Here is a 16,079-nt window from a genome sequence, read left to right as displayed (position 1 = left end):
TGGACTGAATGATCCTTGTGGGTCCCTTCCAACTTGGAATATTCTGTTATTCTCCACTTTATACCAACAACTCCGTGATGAAGCACTGCATCTGAATTGTTTCATTTCACACCTGGCTTCCTCTTTATATTAACGTTTTTTTATGCATTTAAATTTCAGAGCAAGCTAAACAGAAGGTAGCGTAGCAAAGCAAACCTCTCAGCCTCGTTTATCAGTGTCACTTAAGGTGATGCTGTCTTTGCTGAGTCAGAAAGCTGCCCCTTGATTTATGACTGCCTGCTTTTTGGAAGAAGCTTTTCTCAATCACAGGGCCTAAGGCCTAAAGAAACTTTCCAGTCACCTGTCCTGACAATCCACACGCTGCAGGCTGTCACATGTTCGTGCAGTGCTGTGGTGTTGGTGGATGTCTGCAGCAAGCCAAAAACATGGCATTTGAGGGGCTCAGCTCTGTTGTGCCTGCTAATAAGTTTTGTACAGTGTGTGTAGGCAGCTTTAATTGCTTCTATCAAAGCTGGGCAAAGCAAAACTATTTCCTTTCAAGGTCATCTCTAGGATGCTGCTGAGTTTCAGGCCTGATGCTTGCTAAGATTTGTTCAAAGAAAAAATCTGTTTAACTTCATCCAGCCTTTTTTTGGCAGGCAATAGGCTTTGATAGAAAAGAGAGAACCAGAAAATAGTGTTGTTGAAAGATACCTCTGCTCTTAGTCATGCTGGGAACAAGAGACTGGCTTTTCTGGGAAGACAGCAGCCTGGGTTAGTAAAATCAAGAACACTTTTCTGAGATTTAAGTCTCTTCCCACCAAAGGTCATTTCTACACAGTTATTCACTTAGATGTATCAATTAGGCGAAATCGAGGTGGATTTGAGCCAGATGCTAAGAACTAACCCCTGCTCATGTGGTTTATTGACTGCAGCAGAGAGCCTGTTGATTTACAGGAGTGTAGTTAAAAGGAGATCCAGGACTTAATGAGGTGCTTTAAAGCTAGGAGATATATATTAGATTTTCATGAGTTGAAGGTGAGGGTGCAGCCTCCAGGCAACTCAGAGTAGGTGAATAGTTGAAACAAGCTCTGGAATCAGTGGCTTAATAAGGCTCATGCTAGGCTGGTCTGGCTCTGCTGGGACTGGGACCAGTAGGTCCAAGATGGAGCATTTTACTGGAAACCAGCCCCTTTGGATAGTCAAGGAAGCCACAGCATCTGGCCCCCACCACACCTTTTCTTGCTTTGATGCAGTTTTGACAATCCAGGTAATATCAACAGACAGCTATTCCCACTCTGACTTTCAGGGGAATGGAAGGATGCTGTCAGCATAAAAGTTCTGTGGGAAAGGGTGGCAGTTGTTGCTTACTTGGTCTGGTAAACTGCTAAATGCTGAATTTGGACTGGGCATCTGAATGTGGGACTGTTTATTTAAAATGGAAATCGGCAAAGAAACTATATGTATGATTTCCAACCAGACATTGTGAGTCCAGCAACATTATTCATGTTTGCTTCTGTTCTGTTGCTTTACAGTCAATAAAATGCCATGTGGTACATTTTCAGTGTAAACTATAGTCATTGCTCCTAATAGTTTTCCCTTTAGACAGGTGATTTTTCAAATAATCCAAATTGCTGGAATGCTAAATGTGTCTCAGAAGAGGGCCAGACCACTCAGGAATATTGGGAATCATGTATACACTTTGTAGGTTCTTTATTAGTTACCACTTGCAATCGCTCAGAAACCCATGGATCCTTGGGATTGGATGGAAAACCACTGCCCCAGATAGAGAAGATGAGGGAAGCTGTTTGTGTAACCCAGCTGGGGAGAAGCAAAGTTGTTGGAATAATATTGTCTATTAAGAAAACTGAACTTTATGCAATTTGTCAAATGGTCACCTTCTGTTATGGTGATTTCTAAACAAGCTTGCTTCATAGGTCAGGATTTTATGCTGAACTTTCAGATGTGGTTATTTTTGCTCATTTACATGAGATTAAATTATTTCCTAGCTCCCTTCTGTCATGTTATGGATGGGCACTGTAAACAGCACTAATGAGGCTGTATCTGTTATCTTGTAATACGTTCAATTAATCACTAAGTAAAATTAAGATAGGCTGAATTTCAATGTTTGAAACAGTGGATGGGATTTAATCAAAAATTACATGGGATAGATGCAAAAATTCCACCTTTTTTCATACATTCAGATTTGGAAACAGGCTGTAGGTAAACCTTTTAGATAGAGCCACTGAATTTTTTAAGAAAGGGTGTTCTTTGATGTTTGATCTTTGCATGCTCTCAAGCCTAATCAACAAGGAGATTTAATCAGTGAAACAGATAGCAGCTAACAAGCTCTGAGAGATGTTCATGTGTTAGAAAAACAAATTACTTGTGAGTAGAATTGCCTCGTTAAGTTTTAGGGCTGGACTTGCTTCAATGATCTCAGACCCAGGGGGAGGTTAACCAGGCTTGGGGAGAAGGATGCACCACTGATAGTGGACACAAAGAATGCAGAATTTATGGGCCCCAAGGACACTGAGCAGAACTCCCAAGATAAGGAAGAAACCGATAAAGCAACTGTGCTGAATCAGCTCTGCCTGGGCAGGAGGTATTTCTTGCAGGGGCAGATCACAACCACCAGCTCACTGACCTGAGAAACCCAGCTCAGAGCAAGAGAAAGCCTGAGCATGGGGACTAATTAGCATGAGAAACAAGAGAGTCATTAAGCAAAGACAGAACACTAATTAATAAGAGAACTTGTAACTTGTAGCCTATCCCCTCTGTTTGCTGAAATGTATAAATAGTAAGAAATTTTGATAGCTGGTGTGCTTGATTTGTGGAATACCACAGAGCATCCAGGCCTGCACAACTCTGAAATAAATAATCTATGTCTCTCTCAAGTGTGTAATAATTGGCTTATTGCACACCAGGTAGTGAATCTTATTTTTGTGGACAACACACAAGGACAGACTGTGGGGGCACTTTATTTTCCTTGTTTTATTTCATAATGACTGATGGGCCAAACTCAGGTTTGTTAGAGAAACTATTTCTTCTTTATTTGGATCCTAAATTTACTCCTACAGTGCTTTAGAAAGACATTGTGCAGAGAAAAACCAATGGAAATACCTTGGCAACACGTTTATTATAAAGAAATAGGTCGCTGTTATATTTTTTACCAATCTTCCTGTGGAATGAATGTCATATTTCCTGAAAACTAAATATAGAAATGTGTATTGAATGCTAATGTGTAGATTTTTCCAAGTAAAAGTGTTATAGACACATCTTCAGAGAGTCTCCAGGGGTTCTGTAAGGATTTTAAAGATAGGTTGTTGATTACATGTAAAATACTGCAGACCAGTTAAGGAAAGTGGTCAGAATTAGTCAGTGTGTCTTGTATTTCTGTAAATGTTTTAAAGGATAAGGAGTCAGAAATGTTTAAATTGGAAGTGTCCTGCTTGGGCTAGTGTGGAATATGCCACTCAAGGTAGAATTAATGACTTAATTATCCCTGTTTTTCCAAAGATGCTCTCATTGATGACTTGCTTTGATGCTTCCTGCTCCATGGGTTTGCAGGAATGACCAAGATATTATTAGTTCAGACCCAGAATGAGGATGCTGAGGGAAGGCAATTCTGCCACAGCTTGAAATATAGCGGCGTGAAGCCTAACACTGAAATATTGCAGGCTTTGCCTGATTTTGCACCCTCTGATGTGTGCTATAATTTGCAGGAAGGCAGAACCCAGGCACCTGCTAGATCTACTTGTAGCTGACTAGAAACAAGTTGGAAGATCTTTCATGAGCCTGATCACACTGTAGAGACAGTGCTGTCAACAATGTACTCCCATGTGTGTGACAGGTTTGTTACCTTGTGCTGGTGAGGAAAGTCAGATCCACAGTCTTTCCAAAAACTTGTTGTGTATCACCCAGCCAGGCCTGACTAAAATGTCTCTTCTCTGCCTGCCCCCAGATGGGTATAAATAAAAGTAAATTTGGACATGTTCCTTGCTTCAGGACATGTCCTTGAGAAGATCTAGAATTCTTTTTTTCCCCCCCTTGAAGTCCACCCATGGAATTCTTCAGTGTCAACATTTTTTTTCATTTTGGGGAAGAGGGAGGATGGGTAAAAAACTGGTCCTGTTATATTGGCAGCACAAAGATGGAGAGGGAAATTCCTGTCCCTTGGCAGTGCCTGGGTGTCCCAGAGAGCTGCAGAGCTTTCTGCCAGCAGGACCTGGACAGCCCTTGCCCTGACCTCTAGGAAACAGAGCAATGTAGAGCTGTGGGAAGGACAGGCCAGTGACAGGGCTTTGGGACATCTAGGAAACTGCAAATTACCCAGAACTGATCTACCAAAGAGTGTGGCTGATCAGCTGCTTCTACAGGCAGAAAAGCCAAAACCTGACATTCCCCATACTCCTTGTTTTGTTGTTGTTTTACTTTTGTTGGCTTGGTTTTGGGGTTGTTTTGTTTTGGTTTTTTTTTTCCTCGCATCACTGAGATTCATCTGGTGCCCAGATGTTTGCTGTCAGAGACACACATTTTACTGAGAACATGCTTTTTGAGAACCACTCAGTAAACAGGCTCAGGAATGGCCAAGGTGCAAGACAAAATGTGTGGATCAAGGCAAAAGCTGTGCAGAGCTGCCCCTGTGGAATGAGCACAGGAGCAGCCAGGGCAGGCTGCAGGCAAGGCAGGGCAGTGGTGCATGGGGAGCTCTGGCTGCTCAGCTGGACTAATGAGCTGGTCCTGTTAGTTCCCTCTTCAGAAAGCTCACACTGGCAGAATTAGCTCTGGAGGAAAAGGGGGACAGCGATTTTTAGTGTCCTAAGAGACTTTTAAAAGCACAAGTCGTGTTTGAGCACAGAAAGCTGCAAATGTTTTGATGTTAATTGAAGGATGTTTCAGCCTGATTTAATTTGTTCATTGCCCTGCTGACAAATTATGTAGCTCTGTGATATGGTGGGTGCCTTTATGCACTTTATCCTAATTATTGATAACTAAGTGTGAGCAGTAACAGTGCCTAGCCCTTAATGGGGGGAGGGAGGGGGTGAGAGGAGGAAAGCAAGCAGTTTGAATCATCAGGACATCTTTGACTGGGACTGGTGGTGAGAAGATCATGCCATTTTAGGGCTGGGAAAGCAGGCATCTGCTTTTCCCCTGCAAGAATTACCTTCTACCCAGGCAGAGCTGATTCAGCACAGTTGCTTGGTAGTTTTTTTTCTTCTGATTTATCCTGTTGAAGGCCTGAGACTAAAACCCCCTCCTATCTATAATCTTCATTGCCAGCTCATCAGTTCTGTGGAAAACAACCCCAGAGCTCTCAAGAAGTCAGGTCATTTGGGGGGATTTTGAGTGTGGAGCAGGCATTTTTGTATGACTCTTATCTGATTGTGGTGGTTTGATATGGGCTCTATGCCATGTGCCCACCAAAGCCACTCTATCCCTCCCTTCCTCAGCTGAACAGGGGAGAGAAAAGACAATGAAAGGCTCATGAGTTGAGATAAGGGCAGGGAGAGATAATTCACCAGTTACTGTCATGGGCAAAACAGTCTCAACTTGGGGAAATTAGTTTAATTTACTACCAATCAAAATCAGAGTCAGATAATGAGAAGTAAAACAAATCCTAAAAATATCATCCTCCCAACCCTCCCTCTTCCCAGGCTTAACTTAATTTCTGACTCTCTGCCTCCTCCCTGCCAGCAGCACAGGAAGATGGGGAATGAACAGTCAGTTCATGAAATGTTTCTGCCACTGCTTCCTCCTCAGGGAGAGGTGTCCTTCTCCTGCTGCAGCATGGAGTCACTCCCATGAGAGACAGTCTTCCACCAATTTCTCCAACAGGAGTCCTTCCCATGGGCTATGGTCATCCTACAGTGAGGTTCCCTTCCACAGGGGCATTCCTTCAGGTTTTAGAAAACAAATATGAATATTTTTGGTGGTAGCAGAGCAGGGAGAAGAAGACAATATGGGCTTAGGTCCAGGTCTTCAGTTAGAGCCTTCGAAATCATGTTGTGAAATTTAGGAGCAGCCAAGACTTCTTCTCTGAGGAATGCTTGTCCCTGTCTCAGCTCTCTGCTGACTTCTGTGCAGGTGTTTCGTCTGGGAAGGATTTGGTGTTGTGGTGTGGTACTTCTGATCAGAATGTGGCACAAAATCTGTGTTGTAATTTGGTTTCCATTTCTGGCTGCTCCTTTCTTGAGTCAGTTTTTTGGCAAGTGGAGCAGTTGCACGTTCTGTTTCCGGAGTGATTTAGTATGAGCAGAGTTTTAAAAAACCCCAAAGGTGCTAATGTTAGGCAGTTGCGTATTCTTCATACAAAACTATCCTTCTGGGCAGTCTTCCAGGATCCAGATAATTTCTCAAGGAGAATTTTGGTGCTTTGCAGTGCACTGTGTGAGCCTAGATTGTAGCAGAACATGTAATAACCATTCCAGCCACTGGACACTATCGTGATAAGGAATACTAAGGATTTAATATTTTTTAAAATATATCCTTGATTAATAAAAACATAACACTTATTGCAAGATCAAGTGCTGGAAGTAGATCAAATCTTGTCCTTTGCTGAATTAGGAAATTAAGCTACTGCTGTAACAATCTCCCAATTTTTTGGATGGGATGGAAAATGTTTTGCAAACTGGAAGGGTTATGAAAGTGAAAACAGTGGGATTTGCAATTTAATTCTGTAAATAATGAAGCAGAAGAAGAAATGGATCCTGTTGAATTTGTGCATAAGTGTTAGCAAGGCTTGGCCCCTTTCTCAAATATGCTGCAATTGCATGAAATAGTTGAAGATGAAAAATAAGGTCTTCAGCCAGGACCCAAGTACCCTGTCACATTGTGACAGTTAAAATGGGTAAATAAACTTCTTATGAAATGTGAAAGGGCAATTTAACAAAAAAACAGGATAACTCTGTAAAATGGCCTGAAGCTTCTGATGAAGGAATGACTAGGTTTTTATTTTAATTGCATTGTTATTATTCACCACAGTAGATTGTACATGTAGGTTTCTGAAGCTTCCCCAGGATCCACTTGAGCAGGTCTGTGCCTTTTTTTGTGCTGGGGCTTCCAGAGCTGGATGCAGCATTCCAGGTGGGATCTCACCAGGGCAGAGCAGCGGGGCAGGGTCACCCCAGTAGCCAGGGGTGTGTGTCTGTCATCTCAGCAGGCAACCCAAGCCAGACCTGTTGGAGAGGGTGCTTGGTAACCTCTCTACAGCTCCACCTTAGGGTTTTTTCCACGTTTTAGATCTGCCTCTGGAAGCTAAGAATGACACAGCAGTTCTTGTTTTGTGTCATGCCTGCACAGCTGTCACTTGGAGCGTGCTCGGCAGGGTGATGGGATGGATGGTGAGGAGAGGTGTGAGCGAGTCTTTCACTGCTCTACCAGCCTGAGTGAATGCACTGAGCCTGCTGGAGCTGGCTCTCTGCAGCAGGACTGCTGAATCAGGCACCCAGGGTACCCCTGCCAGCACATTGCTAGAAGCAAGCCTTGTATTTTCCTGCAGTGGTGCAGAGGGACTTCGAGGTTTAATGGGATAACATTAATTAGCAGAGCTCCCCAGCTTTAGCAGTACTGTAGTTTCCTATTGGAATAAGGTTTGCATGATCATTACCTCTGTCTGATTTTTCTTCCACTCCCAGTAATTCCTGACCCTGGCTGACAAACTTGATCAATCTATTGAATGAGCGGTGTTCCCAGAGTTATTGAATTTTCTGCAAATACTGGGAAAATTGTTGGTCAAAGGAACAGTCCTGACTGACTCAGAAGTTTGGTGCCTCAGCTTGCATCTGACCCAAATAAGCATCAAGGCAAGCTGAAAGGAGAGATTAGCAGCAAATATCTTGTGAAACATAGAGAGAATTTGTGAGTATTGCAGTGGGGAAAAGTAGAACGGAAAAAGTTCAAGAGTACAAACATGCTGGGAGAAATTCCACTAATTGGCAAACTGGCTTGTTAAGGAACCAGAACTGGGAGGAGAATTCCCTACAAAAATGTGCACCTTTCCTGTTCATTGTCCAAGTACTTTCTAGTCCTATGTGGAAGAGTGTAGTCAGCCTCTGTCTTGTGGGACTTGTCCTCTCTTGACATGTCCAGTGCCACCAGAGATGATACAAACACAACAGAAACTGGGACTTACAGCAGAGTGACCCTGTGCTCTCTCTCGTTGCGGCTGTCCTTGTTTCACAGCACATCCAAATTCTGCTAAAAGGGAACTGGTGCTGGGGAGCATTCCCTGGGAGAAGGATCTGAAGAGGTGGTTTGGCACCTCTCAAAATTGGTGAAGACCTGCTAGGGCAAAGGTGAAACAACACACGTGTGAGGAGGCTGAAAAGGGATGTCTGTGAGAATCTGCCAGGCACTGATTATCAGCAGTGAGACAGAGCTTGGATCCACATGGTTTAAGTGGCCACAGGGTCACTACAAGCTCCAGAGAAGACACCTCCCCCCTTTTCTGGGGGTTCCTTCCCAGTGGGAGAGATCCTTTTTGGAATACACAGCAGGGCTTATGGAGATGTGTCTGGGTGACCATAGAATGAAAAGCCACACAGCAAGTGGGAGGTTTGTGGCTGGAAATGCAAAATTATGCAGGAGCTGTGCAAACCCTGGTCACTTCTGTTGCTTTGTTGTTGTGAGATGCATCAGGATTTTGCCAGCCTTTGGCCACAGTAGGGTAGAAGGATGACTCATGCCTAAAACATGATCAGGTTTTGAATTAAAAATTTAAGTCACCAATGGACCTTTGGATGTTTTTTTTAAATAAATCTGTTTCAAAACTATCTTTGAAGGAAGACTAGTTGAGAGTTACCCCAAGCTACTCTGTGACTATTAATATTAATTGTGAGAATCTGTCAATCCTCCAAGTTAGAAGACTAGGGAGAGAAAAGAAGTATCTCTCCTGCTTTAATTAGACCTGTGTCTAAAATCTCCTGGACAGCTTCTAGGAACTTCAATCTTAGCCTCTCATCTCAGAGTATCAGTGTTGATGGAGTACATCAACATTTGTGTTCTGATTTGGTGATGTCTTGGGTGTTTCATGAAGAAATATCAAGAGCTGAGTAAGTCAGCTCTTTTTCTGACCAAACATTGTTAAAATTTGGTTATTGTATTGGATATGTATTACAGGCAGAAAATGCAGAGAAATTATGATACTTCAAATTAGTAGGCAAGACTAACATCAAAGCTATGCAAATTCAGGTTGGGTGCTGAACACATATCTTCTGTACTGAGTAAGTGTTGTAGGAAAGCCTCCTCCAAGCTCCTTCAGCTCTTGATGCCTTTAAATTATTACAGCTGTATAGCTTCCTTCTGGCAAGTTATTTTAGCACAGGCAGAGTTGGGTGATGACCTGGGGTTGGTTATAGAAAAGGGCAAACTTGATGATCTCCTGGTCTGTGCTGAAATTAAATCCTGTGCGTAAATGAGACTTTTTCTTCAAGTTTTGTTTGCAAGTAAAAAAGCTTTAGCGTTAATTAGCATTAGTCTCTTCCCTTTTAGTACTTTCCTTCTAATATTTTCATGAAAGATTCATCTCTGCTTTTATGAACAATATTAAAATAGGCCTGTTAGCATCTACCATGAATAACCATCTTTTAAAATTGAATCTAGAGAGTACTAAAATCTTCCATCCACTTCCTTGGGAGACAGAAGGAACAAACAAAGAGCTGCAGCCACACTGGAAGTATTGAACTGCAAGATTCACCCTTCAGATGTTGTCCTGCTTTCTGCCCAGGGGATAGTTATGGTGTGAGTGTGCATGTTGCAGTGCTGCTGTGCATCCTGCAGGCACAAAACTTTGCAGCAGGTAACAAGGAAAGCAAACCAGGAGAGAGCATCTTCCTGCATTGAAAACCACAGGTAGTGAGGCCCATTAGTATTGCAATTTTGATGAAGGTTGCTGTGCAATGTACATGATATGGGACATGATGGAACTTACTGGAAAGCTGTCAAAAATATTTGAATTCTGTCTGATGATTTGAACCAGTCTGAGTCCTGAGAGCTTGCAGGGATGAGTGTAAGTGCTTGTTTGGGGTCTGTTACACACATACTCCATTTGAATTGCAAACCCCAAAGCACTGCTGATTATTCACCCTCCCAGCACGGGTGCTTGTGCTTTGGGGGATTAAATGAAATGCCATTTCGAGAAATTGAGGGGAGGGGAGTATTAAATGTCTCTCTAAGACATCAATCACTTGGGGCCTATTGCTGCCAGAGTATGTGGGTGTGGTGTATGACTATTGACTGGGGTTTCTAAACGCATTTGTCCCCAGGTAATCATCACTCTATGCTTGCTCTTAAGGCTATTTTTGCATAAGGCTCATAATGCTTAGACTGATTTTTAAACAAAACAGCTCTGAATGACGGTGGTTTTCTACCAAAGCACTGGAACGTAATTTGGAAGTTGTAATTGTTGCTTTCCTGCTCTTTCTTTCTTGGGGTGGGCTGGGAGAGGAGGTCATGCTGTGTAAGGCAGGACACTTTTTTGTGTGTGTGAGCTGCTCACTCTGGATGATTTCCTAGTGACCCTTCTGTGGCTCAGAGCTATTTCTTTGGATAACTAAATTTATATTGGTGAATCAATGCAGTGAACTTGGGCTGACTCCTTCAACCACTCTGCATTTTTGATAGGGAGAATTACATGCACTGCTTAGGAGTGAGGTGTTGATCTCAAAATAGGGCTAAGATTGTGCTGTCAGGGGTGCAGGACACTTTCTGATTCACACAGTGGCAGTGCAGCAATAAGGCTTATTCCTTATTTTGCACAGAGGATAGCAGTAGTTATCCACTGCTTACTAATTCTCTTGGGTTAGCCTGCTCATAGCTCATCTATTGGAGGTGGAATGCTTGGAGAGGAAGCTAATATCTCCCTAAAAATTCATATAGCCATTGGTAGCCTAGACGACACCTCTTGCCACTCAGAAAAAAAACAAAAAGAGTGATGTTTTGTAAAGTATTTGTTGTGAAGGAGAGAGAAATCCCAAAGCTTCTGGCAACCTTCTGCTGCAGGGAAGTACCTTGGCACTGTCTGAGCACATCCCATGTGCTGCTCTCTCTTCAGGTGCTGTCTCCCATGTACCTCAATTCTTTGCTCTTTGTGTGATAAAAGATAAGATCATCTTCTAAGATGCCCTTAGAACTCTTGGTTTCCTTGCTTGCTGCCCTGCTGCTTGTCATTCTGCTCTCGTTGCTCCTTTGGTATCCAGTATGGAGAATACTTTTGTTTCTTCTTTTCCATTTCTTTTAACTGCTTCTCTTTTACTCTCCTTGTTGCACTTCTGTCTGAGTCTGTTGGTGAAGATCCATCTAGACCTCTCCTGTATACCTCTTAAAAAAAAAATTACTTTGGTCCGTGGTTATTTTGCTTGCCCCTGTTGAAGAAGAAATCAACAGTTTGCAGGACTGTGTGTTTTGCTCCATGCCAGGTACTAATGAACCATTTAGTGAGTGTTGAGAGACTTGAGATGAGGTTCAGCAATTTCTCTGAGGCTGCTTGGGCTCTCTGAATCACACACAATGTATGAATAAAAATGCTGTCTGTAGGCTGCTTTGACCCTAAAAATTCCAAAGGTGTACATGTGAGCCCAAAGCAGAGAGGGGTAGGGTGGAGTTACAAGCCAAACACACCATGAAGGCAGGCAGTAAATGCATTTCAGAGAACTGGGGCGTATGCTTCAGGGAGCTGCCAGCCCATCAGCTGGTGGTGGCTGATGACCATCCACAGGACAGATATCAGCTTAGTACAGTTTATTCTGCAATGTGCTGCTGCTTCCTATGTTTCCCAAATAGAGAGGAACATGCAGGACATCCCTACAACCTCACAGGCTCTAAATTCTCTGGATTTGGAACTGCTTCTCTGGACTGGTTAGAGATCAGCACGATGGAGCTCTGTGTTCCCCCTTGCCTGGTTAAATTTGGCTCCTAAGTCTTTGCCACTCAGTTCTTGGTTGAGATGAGATCTTTCACACTTCCTCAGCTGGATACAACTCTTCTCTCCTCCTCATGGACATTTTAGCATTGCAAATAACCCATCTTATTATGGGCTACAGAATGCAAAAGCTTTTAGAGAAACCTCACCAAACAAATTAGTGGCAATTGTAAATTAGGGTAATTACACAGTTCATGGCTGGACAGACCAACTGAACTCTTGGCATAGTCTGTGTGAAAATATTAAGCTACCTAAAATCCTGAGCAGCTGCAGAATGATGTGAAAACACACTTTAATCACCCTGTTGATGTGTCAGTTCTGGTATTAACTAGGACAGTGAGATGCAGTATTTTGCCACTTCCTGCTGCTGTTATTCATCTTTACTATGAAAGCTCAGTATTTTCGTCTGAGAAATGCTGCAACTCACCACCTAGGTAACCTTTTTTCTGCTGCGTGGTACTACAGTCCTCTCAAGAGAAATCGCATTTAAGAGAAGAGTTGAAACTAGTGCATCTACAGGAGACCATATTACTGGAGTTTTATTTTAGCTATTGATTTTTCAGTTTCTTTTAACCCAGAAATGAATATGCCAAAAAACTCAAAAAAAAACCAAAACCCACAAAGCAACAACAAAACACAAAAAAACCAAACCAAACCAAACCAAAACCAAAAATGTGAGAGTTTTGCAGGGAGAACTTCTAGCTCTGTTTGTTTCCTCAGAGGAAAGAAGAAGCATTTTTCTTTCAGACCCATATTGTGTTTGTCTTTGGTACCAAAATAAAGAATAGCTTTAAGAAGGGTGAACATACTGCTGTTGGGGGTGAGGTTGGTCTTTTTGATTGGTTGTTTTGTTTTTAATTGCTGTTGTTCCTTCATTGAAAGGACAACATGCACAGTGAAATACATATTTGGTAGTATATACTTGTCCATCTAAAATAAGGTCATCTGTCTGGTGGGTGACAAGAATCATAAGTAAAACTTGTGGGTTGGGATAAGAACAGTTTAATAATTTAAGGCTAATTGGAATATCATAATACATGATGATGATGATGATGATGATGATGATGATGATGATGATGATGATGATGATGATGATGAATGATTGTGATGCTCAGTACAATGGCTCCCCATATGCTGACTGATGACAGACCCCATCCTTCAAACCAAATTGGCCCCTTCTGGGTGACTTCCCCGTATTATATACTGGGCATGATGTTCTCAGGTGTGGAATATCCCTCTGGGTCACCTTTTTTTGGTTATGCTCCCTCCCAGCTTTACTTTTGCATACCTCCTCACTGACAGAGCATGAGATGCCAAAAAAAAAAAAAAAGGAAAAAAAAAAAGAAAGCTCCTTGACCCAGGCTAAACATGATTTAGCAAAACCCAAAACATCAGTATGTTATCAATTCTTTATTCTCATACTGAATCCAAAACACAGCTCTGTACCAGCTACTGAAATGAAATTAATTCTATCCCAACTAAAACCAGGACATCATTGCAGGTCCCTTCTACTGAAATTTTCTATTCTATTCTATATTGTCCTGTTCTATTCTAGCCTGTTCTTCTGTTTCTGCCATGCCTTCTTTGCTCCTCTCCCCACCCTTTTACTGAGCAGTGCTTTTGGTCCTGTCTCTGCTGGAGAAGGTGGTTGTTAAAAGCTCAAGGGGGCTTAATGTAGAGCTCACTGTGGTTAATGTCATTTATCACAGCCAGTGGCCATTGGAAGACCAGTGAACCTGGAGCAGGTGAAATATATTTGGTCTCCTTGTGCCTCAGAGCAAGACAAAGACTTTGATCTTTTCCTTGACAGACAAAAAAACATGTGGGATAGGTGGGCAAAATAAGGCATGTGGCAAACCTTAAAATATTACAATATATTCTCAGTCCTTCTCCAGCAAGCTCCTGAGATGTCCTTTGAGAGAATATGGCCTTAATTCTCACCTTCTAGCCACTCACTCACTCACTCACTCACTCACTCACTCACTCACTCACTCACTCACTCACTCCCCTACCAAAACTCCCCACCCCTGCCCCAGGTGGGGAGGAGAATTGGAAAAAACCAAAAAAAGGTAAACCTTGTGGGCTGAGATAAAAACAGTTCAGTAACTGAAACAAGATAAAAGACAGTGCCAGTAGTAGTAGTAACAATAATAATCATCATAATGAAAAGGAGGGGGAAAGAGAGAGGAACAAACCCCAGGAGGAGCAAGTGATGCATAATACAATTGCTCAGCTCTCACTGGCTGATGCCCAAACCATCCCTGAGCAGTGATCAGCAGCTCCCAGCCAACCAGTTTATATACTGGGCATGGTGTGGAATATCCCTTTGGAATGTCCCAGCTGTGCTAACTCATGGATTCTGGCTCAGATCCTCACTGGCAGAGCAGGGAACACCGAAAAATCCTTGACTCAGGGTAAGCACTACTTAGCAACAACTAAAACATCAGGATGTTACCAGCATTATTCTCATCCTAAATCCAAAACACAGCACTGTACCTGCTACTGCTGATTCTAGGATATTCCAGGAGGTATTCACCTCTTATTCCATACTATTTACATCACGCCAGGTCCCAGTACCCCATCACCTTTCCTATTTTTTGATAGATAAATACACAGAAATCAGAAATTCTGGGTCTGCCCATCTATAAATAGTTCACCCTTATGCTGAACAATCCAAATCCACCTGAGCTGTGTTTCCCCTTCCTAAAAATATATTTAGAACTCTACCCTTTTTCTTAAATCTGTCTTGATCTTTTGATCCCAGTCAGGCAATTTGATTTTTAAGGAAGTTTATTTTATAACTGAGAATGTGTTCCACTCTTGATTTTGTGTTTGTGATAATGTCTGTAGGAGAAGGAGAATCATTTAGAGAGTGAAAGTGACTGAGGAAGAGAGAGGATGTGAGACAGAACAGGGTTAGTGCCTGATGCAAATCCACTGGGACTACTGGGACACTGTGTCTGGAGAAACTGGGAACAGACAAGCCCTGAATTAGGGAAAGTAAGGAATGCAAAGACTGCCAAGCAGCAGAGAGATTTTCTGGGAGGGTATTAATGTAGGAAATCAATCCAGGAGACAAACACAGATAAGACAGACTATTTGCTTAAAAGGTAATTTGGAAGGAGAGTTCCTCCTCATCTGGGACAGCTCCTTCCATCATGACTCCCTTCAGAGCTGAGGTTGCTCTGGCCCAATTCTTGTGATCATCCTGTTTACAGTGAGAGGTTGGAGTGGAGATAATCTGAGTTTCTTGAAGTGGTGCTTGTGTGAGTTTTATCTGTCAGACTTATCAGAGGAAAGTATTTATGGGATTTTGTTCCTGCCCTTGGGGTGTTAAAGTGAATGAGACTCCCTGCTGGTGAAAAAAGGTGGGATGTGCTGGCAGAAACCCCTATCCTGACCTTGGGCAGAAGTGGAAACCCCAGCTCTCCACTTAGCTGGTGATGTTAGGCCGAGATTTTGGGGTTTTTGGATCTTCTCCAAGACCTGCTTAATATCCCCTGGGCAGAGCATGGGAGTGAGAGCAAAGCTGGCCTATGCCTGAAGAGTCAGGAAAGTAAGGAAAGACAGAAGGACATAAACTGGCATCTCTTCCAGATGTCATCCAAGAATCCCTGAACTGGGTGCCTCAGCTGTGAAACTTGCCTCTGTTTTCTGCTCTTGTCTTGCCCTTGGTCAGAGCAACACTGACTGTTTTTACTGTGACAATTTCTTCTATAAATTTCACACAGTCATACTTTGTTGTCTGTCAGAAATGGAGGACTCTTGTCTGAACTTCTAGATGCTATGGAACAGAAGGTATTCTATGGAAAACTGTGTGCAGCTGCTTTCTCCCTCACCCCCACTCTTTTCCCACTCACTTTTAAGCTTCCTTGAAGTCTTCCATTGTCCCTTTTCCTTGTCCTTGTCTGTTTAGACAAGCATCACTTGCACCCTCTCCAGTACGGAAATTTTCCATGTGCTGCTGTTCCACTTTTCCTGAGGGCAGTTGCTTATCTGGGTGCCCTGGTGGCCCTGGCTTCCCTTTGATCCCTAATGCAGCCTGTCACCATTTGGAATAAGCAGAGGCCTTTTAGAGTGTTGGGTATGGCTATCAGATGCAATTGTGCTGTCATTATTAGGAGCTGGTCTCCAGTGGAGAGACATTTCTCAGCTAATCCTTGGCAACACTGCAAGATTT

Source organism: Passer domesticus, chromosome 3 (assembly GCF_036417665.1).
Source record: "Passer domesticus isolate bPasDom1 chromosome 3, bPasDom1.hap1, whole genome shotgun sequence".
NCBI lineage: Eukaryota > Metazoa > Chordata > Aves > Passeriformes > Passeridae > Passer > Passer domesticus.
The sequence above is the reverse complement of the archived record's forward strand: the minus strand, read 5'-3'. Positions refer to the sequence as shown.